The 20,290-nt window shown below is 35.0% G+C and overlaps 1 protein-coding gene across 1 annotated transcript in view; it reads left to right on the top strand.

The window, feature by feature from the left end:
- LOC126766995 (uncharacterized) overlaps nucleotides 1–20,290 on the top strand; it is a 188,537-nt gene that overhangs the window by 153,307 nt on the left and 14,940 nt on the right. The gene's annotated exons all lie outside the window — the stretch shown is intronic.

Below are 20,290 nucleotides of genomic sequence, written 5' to 3'. Positions count from 1 at the left end.
GTATAAAATAAAATTCTCAATCCTATAGTAAAAAATCCTTAAAAGTTAAAACAAAATTGTATAAGAATTTACATTTTTTCGCATTTGCTAACTTTATCTTCCACAATTTTGGTTATCTTTTGAGAAGAAAAGCTAGTTTTCTAATAAAGTATACTTTCACATACATACTTTTAATTATAGTGTTTCGTTAAGAAATTCCAATTTTTTATTTCAAAAGTAATGTTTTTATATATTACTCTAATTTTTAAATAAGAAAAGTATTTTTTATTCCGATCTTCAATTTTTTTTTCGGCTGGCATTAAAGCATTAATCAAACAATAGCTTACAAATTTAATACAAAATGTTTGGGATTAATTCAAAATGTTTGAGATTAAAAATTAAGTTTTCATTTCGAATTCGGATGTAAAACTGGAAATTAATTTTTAATCCAAAATACTTGTATTTGAGATTTGGAATAAAAATTAGATTTTAAACTTTTAAGTACAATTTTGAGATTAAAAAATAATATTTTTTAGAGTTGGTATTAAAAACTGAATTTTCAGTTAGAATTGGGATTTAAAAATTGAATTTTTTTTAATTTTTTTTTTAATTTTTTATTTGAAAAAAGTTTTTTTTATTTTTTTTATTAGAAAAAATATTTTTTAATGAAAAAAAATATATATATTTTTTTTTATTTCAGAAAATATTTTTTTATGTTTTTGTTTGAAAAAAAGTTTTTTTTTATTTTTATTATTTGAAAAAATAATTTTTAATGTTTTTATTTGAAAAACAATTTTTTTTTTAATTTTTATGTGAAAAAAGTTTAATTTTTTCGATTTTAAAACTAAATTTTCAGTTAGAATCCCGATTAAAAAATTTAATTTTTAATTCAAGATGTTTGAGGCCAAAATTTTAGTTTTCAATTTAAATTTTCAATTTTTAATTCTGAATTCTTATTGCAAATATAATTTTTAGTCACAGTTTCGACAATCTATTTTTTATTCCAAAATGTTTGAATTATAAAATTTTCTAATTTATAATTTTTATCCAAAAATTTTTGATTTGAAAAATTCGCAACCCTGCTTAAAAGCAATCATTGTTGAAATAAGTAGTGTGATTTGCAAAAATTAATACAGACGTTCTCACAGAACACGAAAATCGCGTGCCGCTCGCTTCAGCGCTGAAATTTCGTTAGCGCAGCTGCGCTTGTTGCCGCTTGCGGGTGGCCCAATTTCACAATAAAAATTAAGAACTTGAAAAATAAAGCAAAGCAAAAACTTAGCAAAATAAAATCTGTTTTTGCAACGCATTTTACAACTCAATACGGTGATGTTTTTACAGATTTTTTTTTTTTGTTTTCTATTTCCTACAGCGCAATTCTTGACTCGTTAACTGTTCTTTCTACCTTTTGTAACAACTTAATGGTTTTAGCACGCAAGCTTTCAAGCCGTTTTTTTTGCCATAATTCCGTTTTATTTATTTTTGTTGTTTTTTTAGCACTATTCATTCGATGTCTTTATTATTCTCACTAACATTTCCGTTTTTTTGGCTTTTATGTAACATACATTTGCTGTTATTTAGACGCCCATTTGTTTGTTATTGCTTTTGTTTCGCAATTTTTAACACGTTGAGTGTTTTCTAAAATTTTTTTGATTGAATCCAGTTTTTGTGATTTGTGTTGTGTCACTGCATTTGTCATGTTAAAGCTATGAAATCTGCATTTTTTCCTTTTCGTTTTTAGTTAGTATTTCCCTTTTTTGTTGATTTTCTATTTAAATGGTATATTTACATATGAATAATCTGTAAATAACAACGAAAACATGAAATCACGCTTATAGACATAGCTACATATACATATGTAGAGTCCTATACGGGGTCTGTTCAAATTGTTTGGTGATTTTTTATGTATTGTTTTTTATTTGTTCAGCAATGTTATTATCTCATTCAAAGTAGTGCTCCTTGAGTGTAATTCATTTATTATACTTGTACCACTGCTTCAATCTTCCGAACATTGCTTATGAGCACAATTTGTTCCCCTTACAGTGGTGTCTACGTAACCGGAACGAATCCGGACTTTTATCCGGCCAAGGACGGCAGAATTTTACCGCTACAACAAAACTATTTGTGATAACCTCAGATTTTTCATAATTGCTTAAAGTTGGTATTATTTTTTAATGCCGTTTTCGTCTGATTGAAATCCTTTCATAGACCTCTTCGATTTTGGAAGGAAAAAAATATCACGGAGGGTTATATCTGTTAATGTTAGTGCCTCTTTTGGTAGTCAGGTCATTCGGTTCATTAAACCATGGCCTCCAGCCTCCGTATTCGCCAGACATGGCTCCATGTGACTTTTAAATATTTCCAAAAATAAAAAAATCTAACTTCAATCTCTGGGACATCGTTTACAAGCATAGATGATATTAAAAGCTTACAGTTGAAAAAGTTAAGGGCAATCCCAAAAATCGAGTCTAGAAAGTGTTTCGACGATTGAAAGAAGTGTTGACATAAGTACATAATATCGACTGGGAACTATTTTGAAAGCGATAACATGAATGATATTTTTTTCAAAAACGAACGTTCCCTTGGAAAACTTATATTTTTTAAGAGTTTTTTTTCGTCAATATTTCAATTTTTTTCTTTGAAACACTTAAATTGATGTGAAAGTAACACATGAAATTCCGAACGACAACCGTACTTTTTGAGTACACCCTGTAAAAAACACAGATCCATATACAAACAAATACAGCCCGAAGCCAGACTGGTTACGTTTATAGTTTGCAACAAGCTTTTTTAAATGTGGCGCCGACGGCACTCCATGTAACAGTTTTAAAACTCATCTCGTACTCAAATTGTTTAGCAGTTTTTTTCGAAGCAATGAACAGAAATCTGTTGTAGTTGAATATAGAAAAAATGCTACATAAATAAAAAATAAGAGTTTGGCAAAAAAACAATGAATAGGATGCATCAGCAGACAGTTGAAATTTTCCAGAACGTTGTCACATTAAATTCTCTGACTAATTATATCAAAAGAAAATGAACGTGATGAACAGTAATTAAGTCAGCTTAGAATTAGCACGATTTACTGCAGGGCACAACTAAAGCACCGAGGTAAATATTAACAGATGTGTGCATATATTATGGATGTGTCTAGACAGGCACAATACTCACCTGTCATGTCAACCATTGTCACGCCATTTTTTTTATTTGCACACAATAATATATTTCCACGAATTCAATCAAACAGCCAATTCACGGTTTAAGAATTTAAATAGCAAACATTTGACCGTTTAGAATGAGAGATAACAGAAATATTGACATTGTGAGGATAACAAATGGAAAATATGGTATATGTAGCTACATATAATTAAATGACGGCAAGTGGCATGACGACTTCGGAAGAACGGTTGTTTCCTTTTAACTCTAACCTTAGGCTTAACCACCAACTGGAAGACCAAAAGGGTCTTTACAAGGGTCTTCGAGTAAAGTCTCATTTATTTCATCGTTTGAAATTTTCTCTCCAAATCCAGCACTATCACTCCTTCTTCAGCAATTTTTTGCAAGTTTTGTCACTAATCCAATCAGTGGTCCCCATCTTATGTCTTCCCCAGGCTACTGCTATTTTTCTGTACGGTCCTGACAACGGGATCAAGAGCGAAAAGGTTTCATTTCACTTCAAATCACTATTAATTACAACAGCCCGTTAAATCAAATGACATCAACTTGACCACGACACACGATTTTTAACACAGCAAATAATCGATCACATCATATGATCAAACCAATCAACGATTTAGCTAACAACATAAAACAAAAGGCAGTATTTCTATTCAAATCACAGCAGATTACATCAACTCCAACAAGTCAATGAACAAGAGCTAGAAGTCTGAAACTGTACATCTTCCAAATCGACTTTTATGTACACATCAAACCAAATTACATCACCCATCACCTCATCAAATAAAATGACATCACGACATCAAATATAATTTCGTCAGCACATAAAATCACATCATACCGTCAAAACAGCAACACCAATCAGTGATCCAGCTAAGGATATTAATCAGAAAGGCAGTATTTCTATTAAAATCACAGCAGATGAAATTACCTCAAATAAGTCACGTATTTCTATTCAAATCACAGCGAATCACATCAACTCAAACAAGTTATGCGAGTTCCGAAAATCCCCTTAACTTTTTTTATATACAGTGAGAAACCCATATGGAATCATATCCACACATCACACCAAGTCACATGACATTAGCAACTCAAATCACATTACGTCATCGAAAGACTGTATCGTGTCAAAACACGTGATTTACAGTCAACCAACAATTATTTTTTTTGAGTATGCAAAAAACAAGAATTTCAATTTCACATCAAATCACATCGACATCACCACACAAGTGCATAAGATCACATATTTTTTCTTTAAGTGCGTAGTCTGTGTAGTGTAGTTTTTTATGCCTTATAATAATAGTTAGATGAAGAAAATCGACATATTGTTTTTCCCACATTCGCTTATACTAATCTTGTACCAATATAAAATACATGATTTCCAGAAAAGGCCGTTTAAACATCGCGGTTAAAGATCGACTGCAGCATATTTTCTACAAAAATTAAGAATTTTTGAAATTATCCACTAATTTTTGTAGCGCATATACCTAACGATTTGAAAGGTAAAGCCCTCTCTCGAAGAACAAAAACTAAACTCTATAAGTCACACATTATTCCCGTCCTGCTATACATATGGTGCAGAAACATGGACGATGACAACATCTGATGAGTCGACCTTACGAGTTTTCGAGAGAAAGGTACGGCGAATACCGTAGTCGATGGAACGATGAGCTGTATGAGATGTACGACGACATTGACATATTTCAGCGAATTAAGAAACAGCGGCTAAGCTGGCTAGGTCATATCGTCCGAATGAACGAAAACACTCCAGCTCTGAAAGTATTCGATGCAGTACCCGCCGAGGGAAGCAGAGGAAGATTAAGATAAAAAATATCGATTTTTAACTTAGCCAGTTTATTTTACAAATTCCTTCTGTATGCCACAATATGGAGTCTTTTAAGACCTTCGACTATGATTGTACTGTTTGACAGGCTTTTTAAGTTCGTTGGTCATCTGAGCCTTGCTCTACGATCCACTCTGCGCCCAGCCTTAGTTTATTGACTCAACTACTTTCAAATAAACACAAACTAAACATAATTCGCAATCTTCAGTTTTATTATTCCCACCTATTCTACGCTGTTTTATTAGCTTATCCTCAATAAAAGACAATTTTGAGAAAACTAAAAACATACTAATATACCATACATACATATAATATGCACACACACATACAAATGCAAATGCTAATCACAACTTTTGCAAGTATTAAAGATTTTTTTGCTCTTGTTGTTTATTTTCTTGGTGTATACGAGTTGGTAGTGCGCGTAGTCATCGTGAACGTCCTTGACTCAAATCATACATGCAAATAAATATGCAGATATGTGTCTTAGAGTTAAAGTGTGTGTGTGTGCGAGGGAATACATAAATTTGTGCAAATACTTGGAGTAGAAACATGCAGTTAAAGTTCGCACAAATCCCATGTAAATTGTGAACCACAAGCAAATCCATGCATTTTCGGTTATTTACAAGTAATTCCCGACAAATACCCACACTCTCCGCTCCCGCAATGGCAAATCTGTACAGTGGCTTATCTCTGCTGCTCCTCTGTGTATACAAAAGTCGTAGTGTGTGAGCGTGTGTGTATGTGTTGTGGCACTCGTAAGTCAGTGAACAGTAGAATGAGTATCTCTAAGCTATTGGGTTGTTGCTGCTGTCAAAGGTCGACTGTGCTCAAGTCCCCGCTGTCCCTACCAACGCCCGCATGTTTTGCATGCAAATTTGACAGAGTCATTTGCATATTCTCTACTGAACTTTTAACAACTAGCTTGACAACAAAAGGGATATATGCAATAACAACAACAGCTTCTGTACAAGCAAATGCTAGGCAATATTGTTGAGGCAATAAGCTGTATATGGTATGTGTGGGTGAGTGTGTGTGTTTCTTCGTATGTAGTACAAGCTACGGACTTTACGAGCTGAACGGACAAAAGTCACTTATTTGGCAATACACTTTAATATAGTACAACTATGAAGGGATGTGCTAGTCTTTTTTAAATCTATGTCTTTGCCTAAAGCAGCTGGTTTAATGTCAGGTATACTAGGGTGGCCCTTATATGGAGATTTATAGTTTATATAACATACTATAATATATGAAAGGTACTTTATGCGTATTTTTTGTATTATTAAGACTCGGAAAAAAATACCGTTATTAAAATCTAGGTTTTCTATTTTCCTTAAATTGATTGATTGCCTTATTTTTGGTTTATCGTCGATAATTGTGTCGAGAAAATAAAATTCCTAGAATAGTTCTGAAGAACTTCGGCTTATTGACAACTGTTTTAAACAGCTTTGGGCCTTCTAAAACCCAATTTTCTTTAACTGGTCGCAAAATCAAGTCTGACGTAGTAATTGCCGAATTGTTAAAATATGGCAACACTAAGAACAGTCTATCGATTATATTCAAGAACAACTTTTTTATTTGCAGATCTTAAGGGTAATCGTAGTAAAATAAAGAATATTTTTCTATTACTTTTCATGGTATATTGAATACTAGGGAGGTTCGTTTTTTTAAATAGGACATGGAAAGAACAGGGCAGATCAGACGTCCATCTTCAAATGAGTTAAGTTATCAAAACTGCCATATATCATGTCATAACAGCATGAAAAAATCTCAGTATAATTTTTGAGGAATATTTCTAAGATCTCTGCGTATTCATTGTATGCAAATTCGGACCCGATTGGAAGCAAATAACATTTAGGTTAGGTTAGATCGCCTCATTAATGGTGCGTTCAGGGCTGGTCAAAGAGTGCCTAATCTCGCTATTAAAAGCATCGAGTGTCTTCGTGTTAAGACTGGTGCCAGACCACAGCGGAATCGAAGGAAAGCGCCCTAATCCACGATCGATCACACGAGATGTCTAGTGATCTCTTTACCCTCAGTAAGGCTAGCCTCTCCCTAGTTGTGGGGTTTTTAACAGGTCATTGCCCTATTGGCGTCCACGCAGTAAGGCTAGGAATCTTCCAGGCGCCATCTGCAAAAGCTGTATGGAAGAAGATAGCGTGGAAACAACTCAACACTTCCTTTTTGACTGTCCCGCGTTTGGAAGGTCAAGCCTTTAACATTTGGGAGCGTATACCTTCAGACATCCCACCGAGCTGGCAGGAATGGAAATTAAAAGCCTGTGCAAATTTGTTTTGACTACCAAGCGTTTTGCTAAGTTATAAGTTTGAACACAAGAGTTTGGCTTCACAAGGACTACATACAGCAGTCCACGTGCGATCTTTGATCAGCCATCTAACTTAACCTAAGCCAGGTTAGGTCGCTGGGCTGATCCAAAATCGATGGATCTCACTTGAACAGATAGTATTTTTCCTTCTTCTTACCTGTAGATTCCGGAATGCGAGTCACCAACTTTTTAGATCGACCAAGCGTTTTGGGCTTACAACAAACTTATTTAGGTGGTTAATATTAATTCCAGCAACTTCGCGCGGTTCGCCAAAGGCGTGTTACCTGCCTCCATTCAGGTAAGAGCGTCGACAGAATATTGAAATTGACTTTACTAAGAGCCAGTAGTTCGGAGGACCTCCTACGGTTCTCTCCGAGTCAGAACGGTTTCGCAGCCACACAAATTTTGGTTCTTGCTCATTACTAGCTGAGCACAGTGGAGGTCCAAAGGTTCAACACTCGAACGCAAGAAGAAAACCGACAGGGATGAAAAAATAGTTCTTGATCAGCACTAGCTGAGCTCACTGGAGGTCCAGAGGTCCAATACCAGAATGTAGGAAGAAAACTGGCTCGCTTGCAATCGTATGAATAAATTTAGGACCAACCTAATGTAAAATTTCTCTTTACTATTATATATAAAATGCCATACTACCTAAGTGAAGCTTAGAATCTCAAATTATGACAGAAAAAAATTCTTGCTAATAATTTGAGTTTTCGGTTTCTCATTTACCGCAATAATACAAATTATCAACTCGCATCAGACGGCCCCAACCTAAACTCGCAGTTACACTTTTGCTAACGTTGCGCGCCAAACGTGTATGTATGTAAGTTGTGTGCGAAATTTGCATAACTGATTAATGGGAATTTAGAGAAGACAGTTAGTCCCCTAAGTCACTTTTCGTACACTACTCATCCGCAAGTCAATACGAGTGCGGCTTGCCTGCAGTCTCCTACAATCGTCTTTACGTTGTGCTAGTCGCTTGTTTGCGCGCTCATTCGCTCAGTTGTTCGGCTGCTTGACTGCTCACTTGATGCGCCAGCATAATCCATTAGATTTATTGGTGATAAAACAAAAATCCTATCAACGCGCAGACACCCGAAACCCGCGCAGTCCACTGACTGAGATTTTTCAGCCTTAAAATGACCGAAAGATTTGTCAGTATGTGTGTATGTACTTATATACATACATATGTAAATATATGTTTGTATGGATGGCAGCAAGTTCATGGATAGGTAGACAGCTGGTGAGTAGGCGTTAGGGAGACACCTTATGTTGTTGAAATACTGTGTTACAGGCTGGATTTGCATAATCGCCGAGAAGATTATGGGGTCACGACTCAACCGTCATATATATTACATATATGCATGCTTATGTATAAAACGTCAATGCATGTGTGTGTGTATGTGCGTATAGTTTTGCTGGAAATCAAATTTATCCGCTCTCCTGTGTAAACTGTGAAACCTTGAATGTGGGTGGCTTATGATTGCTTAGCTAGAGGAACTGCATAGATTGGCTTAAGCGCAACGTCAAGCGAGTCCAATTGGTGTTTCCGTTGAATTTTCACTCTTATTAAATAAATGTAAGACGATGTTGTGATAAGTAAGGCGGAAAAACGCACGGCGGATACTCACTACACATTTTTATATACTTTTTCATTATATACATATGTATATATATATTATGTATCATAGCTTCGGTACAGGCCAGTATATATGCATATAGGTAATGAAAGACAAAAAAAATGTAACTTCGCCTGTACCGAAGCTATAATACCCTTCACATTTAAACAAAAATGTATGGCAGCTATATACTATAGTGGTCCGATCTGAACAATATATTCGGAGATTGTAGGGCTGTCTTGGACAATAATTCATGCCAAATTTTGTAAATATATTTTATCGTAGAAAAAATTGTTTCATACAAGGACTTGATTTTGATCGTTCAGTTTGTATGGCAGCTATATGCTATAGTAGTCCGATCTGAACAATTTATTCGGAGATTGTAGCGCTACCTTCGGCAATAGTCTGTGTCGAATTTCGCGACAATATCCTGTCAACGAAAAAAGTTTTCCATTCAAGAGCTTGATTTTAATCGATCACTTTGTATGCCAGCTATATGCTATAGTGGTCCGATCTGAACAATTTTTTCGGAGATTATGGCGCTACATTTGGCAATAATCTGCGTCGAATTTCGTGAAAAAATCTTGTAAAATAAAAAAAAATTTCCATATAAAGACTTGCTTTTCAACGCTTAAGTGATACGATATCAGCTTACAAACTTCCGGGAAAACTTAACATACCCCTTTTCAGGATATAAAAATTACAACTCTAAACATATGTATGTATGTATGTTTTTGAATACATTTATATACCCCCATCATGTACGACGAACTGCAATAAAAGTAAAGCAAGCAATCTCAGTTAAACTAGCATGTCTTAATGAAATTCACAAACATGACCTTCGTTCACCCCAAAAACGCCTCCAACTATTATGACTCCAGTCTGTCTTCAGTTCAGTTCACACATTTGCATATCAGTATTAGTAAATTGCATTTGCATGTGTGTGTGTGTCGTGGGCGAATTGGCGAGGACCAGCGCCAGCTGTGCTGTCCGTTTTGAATAAGGAAATTGCAATTAACTTAAATAATAAAGCAAATTTAGTAAAGGAAACAGTCTGCAAGCACACGAACACACACATACATATACTATATATTTATAAACATACATATGTATATATAATATGTACACACGATTGCAATATAAATACATTTGAATTGATTTTGACTGGCTGCTGCTCTTAAACGCTGTGAAATCGCACTGAAATTAATAGGAATTATGAAGCGTTTATAGAGCAGACAAGACGTTTGTGATTTGCCGATTATTATCACAGTATGCTGTGCGTTCAACACATATATGTATACTCTTTAGATACCATGGTACGTGTGTGTTTATGTTTATTTGACTAAATGATCAAGCAATTTACACAGTCTGATTGTTTATGAAAATAGTCGGCATTTATACTTACATACATACAATGGCATATATTGATGGTTATTTATGCGTTATGTACGGCATATTTGTGTACAGACTGAATGTATATGTATACACATACGTACATATATTAATTTGTTTATTTATGGATGCACATTTCACCAATTTAAGGGATTAGTGACTTGATTGACTGTGTTGAATATGTTGTTTTATTGAACGAAAGTGATTTTGTGCTATAAATACAATTTTAAGTTGAAACTAGATGCACTTGAAAATAAATAACTATTAAGTATATATATGCTATGTTAACATATACTACTATGTTAACATATACTACTATATGAACAAAAAATAATATGACTTTGTTTATAATTTTAAAATTCCTAAATTATTCCTTCGTTGCGGCACGATATTGGTTGAAAATTTGGCGAAAAACTCACGTGGTGCTTCGCGCAAAAGGCGCATAACCCTCAAATAGTATTCCTTCTTAACAGTTTGGCCGATCAGAAGAAATTTGGAGTGCCCACCACACCTCGATAATTGAAGAAAACTGTACTCATAACCTTGATTTTAGACCTATTTTAACGTGGTTTTTTAGGCTTCGGCTCAGCTTTGCCTCGTTATTCGACCGAATATGATCGTCTGTTATCCGGTCGTAAGCATAGATCCAAGACTCAATGCCTGTAATAAATTTCTTAACATCCTGGTAGTTGGAAAGCATTGTTTCACAAACGTTAACGTGAAGCTGTTTTTCGAAACAATTTAGTGATTTTGGAAGCAATCGTGCTTTCACCTTTCAAAATGATTTTCATAGATTCTTCCGATATTCTCTTACTATTAATAATCGATTCTCAAACAACAATTCCTTTATTTTATTGACGTGTTCATCATCACTTGATGTTGATGACCGTCCTGGACGTGGTTCGTCGTCAACATGTTCTCGACGGTTTTTGAGTAATTTGTACCAATCGAAAACACTGGCTCGCGACAAACAATTGTCACCGAATACCTTTTCCAACATTCTGAACGTTTTGGCACCACAAATTTGATTTGGCACACAAAATTTTACGAAACTTCTCTGTTGAATAATTTCACTTATGGTAAAAATCGCCGAATGCACTTTATGTACTTCAGAAAAACAAGCGTATACTAAACACTAATGATTATTTTAATGAGACATTAGGTTCATATGTCCATGACAGTCATACCAACCTAGAAAAAAAAAATATTTCGACGAATGGGTTTCACGCGAAATTTAAATTCAAAAGTCTAACTAATTTTAGCCTACCTACATACCAGATTAAATTTAACTCTGACTGCTAAAAAAAACGTATTATAATACAAACCAATACAGATGCTTTCAAAATACAGATCCACGTTAATTAATTTTCAATACACTTTTTGTAAGCCTGGGCCGGAATCATCTTCCATGACCACTTTCATGATGATGATTTCACGACCTTCGTTGAATTCTTTTTATCACTAAAATACTTATGTTCGTCATAAAGTAGACTTCCCGAAATATTTCTATATAATTTTTTTATTGTTTACGCAAGCGTGATTCTCTAGCAAATAGAAAATCTCAAGCAAAGCCACACAAATTAGCATATGGAGATCAAACTTTATTTGAGCAATTTGAATTTTTTGCTTCGGAGTAGGACTCAGTCCCGACGATTTATTTATAGCTATCATTATCGCCAGGTCCGAGATTAAACAAATGCAGCTGAAACCTGAGGATATGATGTTTGTGAAAGATATTCGAAAGAATGCATTGATATGAAGACACGGTAGTTGTTTGATCAATATGTCCCTTTGATATCTGTAGGACGTCAGCCTCCCCCATCTTATTTTGCGTTAATAGGTTTTTTTTTTTATTTTCTTTGGACGCTTTCTGAGTGGTCGTCTTCAATGTTTATATGGATTTCAGCACAAAATTTGTTTCACTATCGATTGATTGATACTTTCAAGCTTTATTTGGAACAAGAACTCAATTTCTTCTATTTTTTTTTAATAAAATGAAAAACCAGTATTTTTCCTACAAAACACACGAAGCTACTTATTTAAATTTATGTAAAAAATATAATGAAACTTCTGAATTTATTTAAAGCCAATGCTGTAATCCGTTTTTAGAAAGATAATTCAATTTTCAATAAACACTAGTTTTAATTATCACACCATAAAACAAAATGAGAAAGACGATGAACGAAACTAGTTAGACGAAAAAGAGGAATTAACCATAAAATAATATAAAATAAACCATGGTTCACACATTGCTCTTTTTGTGTAGGTCGTTATGGATTCGAGATCACTCCTTACGGAACATAAGATCATTAACCATTCCTTTCCTTCAATTAAGATTATTTATCAATTTTAGTACACTCGTGAGAAACAACTACTCCACTTACTGTTAGGATGCCTGCCAGAATATTACTGTATGCATGTTCTGTCTCTAAATTGTCTTAATACCAATAGATATTTATATTTATAATCTAAAAGATTTTTAATTTTAATTACGCAAATACTTTACTTCTCGATTTCTCACAGTGTATAATAAATTCCCAATAATATTTACCACTACATCAATGAGAATTTCCTTTCAACTTCAAATGGCTCAAAACTGGCATAATTTAACTGATCTTTCACAGAAACGCACAGGTAAAACATATATATGTTTGTTGCAGTGAGTTTGAGACTTTTTTTAGGCAACATATTCCTTTATATTTGTATGTATTCAATTGTTTTGAAATACTTAAGGGACAGACACTATAGGTACAGGTAAAACTACAAGCCAAATTGTATAGTAAAGAGTCTGGAATTGTTTTGTTTTTGCTATGCGTTGGTCGCTAAGGAAATTTGAAATGAGAGAGTGGAGAAGAGAGCGCCTAAAGCCAAAGGGCACGCATACCTACCCTAACCGCTCGCTACACTTCACCACATACATATGCGCACTGAAAGTGATATATGAAGTTAATGACTTCACTCTGACTGTGTAATCAATGAAGTCTCTCAGCTGAGGGTTGAAACGCTTGCCAGCCTCAGCGCTGATTTAGTTTCGATTTCTATAACGTACGAGTCGCTTGTTTTTCAAATACGACCGAGCTTATTGTGTGTGATTTTCTAGTGGAAATTCTCGTTCAAAGCGCATGCGCGCCCCGGTTTTAACGGCGATTTCGTGCGCGACGTGTTTATTTAAGAATTTTCATTTAGTTTCTAAGACAGGCTATCGCGCTTCAAAGTACATTTGTGTTGTGATTTCAATGAAGTAGAACAGCCTTCATAGTAAAAAAAAAAACAATGGAACGACGTCGCGCTAATCGCGCTTATGTCAAATTGCTCAGCCATAAAAAGGATGCACGACGACAGCACAAACACAAACAACTACAAAAAGAAAATCTCATGCACCACCGCCAAAGCGGCGCAGCGGAGAGTGACTCTGATGTGACACTAACCAACAGTAACTTCCTCGATGCCACCGCTTCACCAGCGCCAGTCAGTGACGCTTTCACCTCATTGCAACGTTCGCGCTCGATGCGCGCCTCCTTCCGCCTGCTCAAAGATAAACTGCATCAGACACGGCAAAACGCTTTTCAATCACCATTCAAATTGCACACCCACTTGAGTTTACGCGCACGCAAGTGCAGCGATAACGCGACCGCCGTCAACAAAACAACAACAGCCACAGCAGCGCGTCTGCTCGACGAACTGGATGCGGTAGCGGCGCTGACAAGACCAATGCAACGCCAACGACATGTCAATCAAGTGGATGCAGATGATGCTGCCGTGGCAGCCGCAACAACGCGGCAATTACGGGAACCGCAAGAATGCGGCGCTGCAATGCGTCGTGACGAATGTAAAACGGCTGAAATTGAACGGCTCATGGCGGGACTGCCGCTGAATGGACGCGCGACAGAGACGAACTTTTTAGCCGCCCAGTTGCGTGTGCCGCGCAAAGCCTGCAAATTGCTACAAATACCCGAGTCCTATTGCCTTAAATACCTGAGTGAACAGCAGCGCAGTGCGGACTTGAAAGCCGCTGGAAAAGTGTCAGCGACAGCGGCGGCATCGGTGCAGGCGACCGCAACCACGACAATAGCAAATCAAAAGTCGACACATTGGGCGGATATAGCGGTGCAGGCCACAATGGCCATGTCTGACGGTCAAGAGCAGAATTTCGAGGAGAAAAATCTACTGCAAATCGCTAGCGATGGAATTTATGGTACAACGCGCATGCGCACGGCGACAATAAGGAAACCGGTGCCGTACCTGAATAGTCGTAGGTGTCCCAATACAATACAATACAATATAATACGAGTGCAATTCGGTATTTTTTGTGAGTTTGTGTGTGCGTGAGTGGGTGTTCGCTATGTCATATTTGCTTCAAGCGCTGGCACTCAAATGGCTGACTTCTTGTATGTTGTGAACCAACGTGAATAATATTATTTTGAATCTTGTTTACCTATTCGAAATTATTTGTTGTTGAGTTGATATAAAGTTCCTTAGTGCATGCTTAATAGATAACACTAATGTGAGCAAAAAATAGTAAGACTTCTTAATTTAAATTTAGCGCGAAAACCCATGCGTCGAAATAATTTATTTCCTAGGTTGTTATGACTGTCAGCGACATCTGTGCTAAATATCACATATCAATAATCATTAGTGTTTAGTAAACGATTGTTTTTCTGAAGTAATAAAGCTCATTAGGCGATTTTTACATTGACAAAAATTATTCATTTCATATTAAAGAAGTTTCTGGAATCAAATTTCTGATGTCGAAACATTCCAAATGTTATAAAAGACCCATGGTGGTAATTGTTTTGTTGCGAGCAAATGTTTTTTATTGGTAAAAATTATTCACAGAGGGTCGAAAACCCGTTGACGACGAACCACATCCAGGACCGCCATCAACATCAAGTGATGATCAACACCTCAATAAAATTAAGGAAATGGTGCGTGAAAATCGACGATTAACAGTCAGAGGCCTTACTGATATCGTTGGAATATTGCGAGGATAAGTGAAAACCATTTTGAAAGATCATTTGGGCCTAAGAATAGTGAAAGCACGATTGCTTCCGAAATCACTCAAATTTTTTCGAAAAACAGCTTCGCGTTAACGTCTGTGAAACAATGCTTTCCGACCACCAGGATGTCACGAAACGGAGTCAGTAATACCCGTACGATGAGTCTTGGATCTATGTTTACGACCCAGAAACAGACGATCAATCGGCCGAATATCGTGGTAAAGGTGAGCCGAAGTCGAAAAAAACACGTCAAAGCAGTTCGAAAATTAGGGTTATGTTGACAGTTTTCTTCGTTTAACGAGGTGGGGTGCACACCTAATTCTTTCGGATCGGCCAAATTGTCAACAAAGAATGCTATTTGAGTGTTATGCATAGTTCGCGTGAAGCTATTCGTAAAAAGAGGCCGGAATTATGGGTCGACAACGCCTGATTTTTGCAGCACGATAATGCATCGTCGCATAATCCATTGATTCTTCATGAGTTTTTCGCCAAATTTTCAACCAATATCGCACCGCAACCGTCGTCTTCGCCTCATTTAACTTCGTGTGACTTCTAGCTATTCAGCAAACTCAAACGACTGCTTCGTGGAAATCGTTTTGAGTCAATTAAATCCGTACATGAAGGGTATTCCGGAAATTGACTTTAGCAACTGTTTTGCAGATTAGAAAAAACGTTGGTACAAGTGTATTGAGGCCAAAGGAGATTACTTTGAGGGGAACCACATAGATTTTGAAGAATAAATTAAGAAATTTAAAATTATGAACAAAGTCTTACTATTTTTTGCTAATATTGCCATTAATAAAATTTCACTTTCTAAAAGAATTTCTATTAAGAATGGAACAGAAAATATAAACAGAAAAAGAAAAGAAAAAATATAGCTCCGTTCAATTTTTCGAACAAAAAAAATAATATTGAGGATCTACCTAAAAATTCATGCTTCCTAATGTGAAAAAAGTCATTTAATTGCGGTCAACTTCAATCCTCTAACGTTTCGTACTTAAAAATCTGTCAGAATATCATGCGACCTATTGCAAAATAGTCTTAAGTTATAAATTTCGTCCAACATAACCTCAAAATTTGTACAATATTACCGGTTGAATGACTGTTGACGAAGGTCTTGTTACGTCTTGGTGGCGAAGATTGGTACTAACCGACGATCCAATTTGTTAGAAGGTATATTATACCGTAAACTCAACGCCAAGTAAATATGATTTATTTTACTACATAGATATACCGCTTTGCACCTTATTTTTAATGCAAACAATAGTTTCTTATTTTTTTTTTACTTTTTTGAAAGTTAGGGCACGAATACTTAGCCGAAACAAAAATAGTTGATTAGTTGTATTCCTCAATGATTTTTTTTGTTTTTTTCAAACCCAAACTTTTTATTATCTAACCTCAACTTGGCTTTTCGAGGAATTGTATGACTTGTATTGTACTCGTGCTACGTCAAGAATTCTTGCCTTTCGACAAATATTCGAACGTAAATAAAATAACCTTGCTAAAGATAACTAATTTGGAGTTAGCTGTTGACTCTGATCTGTTTTTGGTTAAAAAGTTACTTATATTGTATACCAAAATTTTACTATTCCGCGCCAAAATGTAGGCAATGCTCTGCGCATAATTTAGACGCTCAGGTAGTAGAACGTTTTCTAGAGATAAACCACTTATTTTTCTTACACACATTGCCATAGAAAAGGAAAACACTCTATTGGGAAAGGAAGAACATTTTCTGATCAGCTATTCGCATTACCCAAAATGAAGATCATATCTCTAAATATTTAAATTTATTAGAACAAATAACATTGGAATTTGATAATCATTTGATAATGAATTATTCTACCCAGAGAAGCTAGATTTGCCGAAAGTTAAGACTGAAGTACAAAAAGTTCTATGCTCATAAGATTGTTAGATTTATTCTATATCACTTTTTAACCCTAAATCGAAGTCAATCTACACATCCCCCTATCGACTCATATATTCTTTACAGGTGTTATAATAATGAAAGTAAAACTTTCAAGAATCTACCAATTGGCGGTTGTCTGCGTTCGCCCGGCGCACTATTACGCCAAAAGTCCTTTCACACGCTCAACGAGTTGAGTCGTTTCTGTCAGACAAACAGCTGCGATGTCCGTGCGTCAAGGGCGACGAAAAAGGGTCAGACGCGGACAAGCGCGCCTGCGGGGAATGGTAAGAAGTGCCTATAATGAGAGTATGCCAGTGGTGCAAACTCGACCTTTACAAACAACAATAAAAATAGCAAACCATTTTTAATCACAAAACTATATGAAAAAGAAACATTCACGCTAACCAAAGCACTCACACGCCAATAAATCACAAGTTACATGCTCATGACTACTCTTTCGGCCTTATTCCTCACAAAATTTTACATATTCATTTACGCCACATACTATTACATGGTATTCATCCACTTTACTAGAAGAAGCTGGTTTCCGTTACATGCAAATGGTGTGGAGTTTTGGGTTTAATTGGCAACCGCATTGTTCATCGATTAAATTGAATTGCTCATATCTATAAGTAAATGCCTCGCATTCAAATGCGCACACATACATACATACATATATACTTCATATTATTAATTTAACACAAGCCCACAAACATGCACCCTTAATAATATATATACATATATATAATAGGTTCTTAATTACAAATAATCACGCAAATAAGGAAAATATTCTACTCATACATCATGCATTTGGGCAAGCTGTGGGTTGCGCTTTGCTTATGTCATTGTATTACTACAGTGGCTTCAAAATGTTTATGCTTATTGTTTACAAATGTTTCATTCGTTCACTTATAAATTGGTACGGTATTTTGTTCAAGCTAATTGCACACAGTGAGAAAATGGGAGAATATATTAATTATATAAAATTTTTTGAACGATTATTTACAGTCTATATTTATGCATTTACTATAAATTCAGGGAAATATTTTTTTTCATTTCTTTGAAAAATTGGTTCCACAATACTTTTATGATTTTGTTAGGGGAAAAAACAGTATGGAATTCAAAGCTAGGTTGTTTTGAAATCATATTCCGACACAATTTTATAGCTTTAATAAAAAACAACTTGGCTCGAATTTCTGAAAACCATTCGAAGTGCGATCACAAAGCGCCGATTTTTAAACCGAAATTATACATAAATCAATTATATCTCGTTTATGGTAATAAAAAATTAGCTTACTCGGGCGACCTGTTGTCAAAACTCTGAGAAATGGAAGAAAATATTTATATAACTTTGAACGAAACATATTACAAATTTTTGGTTTTTACTGTTATCATATCATTTTATCTTTGATTATATGTATATATCCTTTTCAATCGATCTTTATTTAAGTTTATTATTCTGCAATTTTTCGTTTGGATCGTTAAACATACATACATTGTTAACAGAGAAATTTCGAATTTTTTGAAAGAAAATATTTTGAATTCGGTCATTGGGACGCCATTTCTAGTGATCCCTCGGAAAAAAAAGCGCCCGCGTTGGCAGCATAACGCTTTACAAGATCATCTAAAGTGAAGAACTTACGTTTTTTAGGTTAAAACCCTAACTTAGAACTTGAACGAAGGAAAACAACTGAAAATTTTATTTTTGGCAGACATTTTTAAAAAAATATATAAATTAATATAATTTAATAATTGTAAGCAAAAAAAAATACTTCATCCAAGTCGTCAAGAATTATATCCCAAAGACCTAAGTAAAATTTCATGAAAATCGGTTGAGTAGTTCTTGAGAAATCTTACAAACCGACTTCACAAACACTGTTTCGAGAAAAAACGCGTTTAAGGTAGTAGTCTGGTAACTTATTAATATTTTAATGACTTCTTTAGAGGGTAGTTTTTTATAGGAAAATATAAATGAATTATCTTGAATATGATGATTGGTGATTTTGACTCTTGATGTTATCTGAAATCAAATATTCTTGTTTATTCTATAGACATGTCATTCTGGTCGGAACTACTGAAGTTAAATTTCAAGGGTAAATAATAAAATGGCGGACTTTGAAAAAAAAATCTTTTTATTTTAGCAAAGAAAGGGTTGTGAAATAAAAAGCTAAGGGTGAAAAAAATTCTCGTTAATTTCGACGAGAACTATGAGTGTGTAGAATAGCCTGTTAAAATTTGAAGGCAATCGCTTCAGTAGAAAAAAAGTTAGGACCCGGGCCGACCAGAAAAACAATGTTTTGAGAAAAATGCGCTTAAAGTTCAACAGCTCCGCGAGAGAGGACTCCGAGGCGCTCTAGAAAACTCGTTATAACTCCCAAATATTTCGTATTTCTGTCTGAAATTTTCACAGTATATTTTCAAGACATTATACTTTCAAATTAAACAAAAAAAGTTTCGAGTTTTTGAACCCAAGTTACCAGACTACTACCTAAAGACGGCACACTTGGCCTAGCCTCGAGCGCGCAAGTTCTTAAGGCTGTATCACCGAAACTATTACTCGGATCAACTTAAAAATTTAGGAAAATATTCTAGAGATGTTGTAGCATTTAATAAGACAATAAAAAAATTCGATTTCTTGAAACCCGTAAACTCATGTAACCCCTTAATTCAGTAATGCAAAATGCGACGCAATTTTGGCAACAAATCAACAAAAAGTCGCGACGATAAACGTATGCCAGTATAAGTTATATAATCAGAGCATCGCAAAAAATTTGTAATTGTTATGTTTTGATTTTATTGCTTATGTAATCATCATAAAAATCATTCAAACAGTCACTTAATTTTGACTTGCGCTTATTTTCGCTATTTTCTAACTCAATTTGATTGAAGAGAAAAAGAAATTAAATATTCTTTGTATATATTTTTACTTACAATATATCAGTTACACGTTCCTTTGGTGTTTTTGGGCAAAACTATAAATCAATCTTAAACTGAGAGCTTTCAAGTAGGCTTGGGTTCGAAACATTCTCATCTTTAACTAAATTATTCCTAAAATCG

This window comes from Bactrocera neohumeralis, chromosome 2, assembly GCF_024586455.1.
Source record: "Bactrocera neohumeralis isolate Rockhampton chromosome 2, APGP_CSIRO_Bneo_wtdbg2-racon-allhic-juicebox.fasta_v2, whole genome shotgun sequence".
Taxonomy (NCBI): Eukaryota; Metazoa; Arthropoda; class Insecta; order Diptera; family Tephritidae; genus Bactrocera; species Bactrocera neohumeralis.
This window is presented reverse-complemented; position numbering and strand designations above follow the sequence as displayed.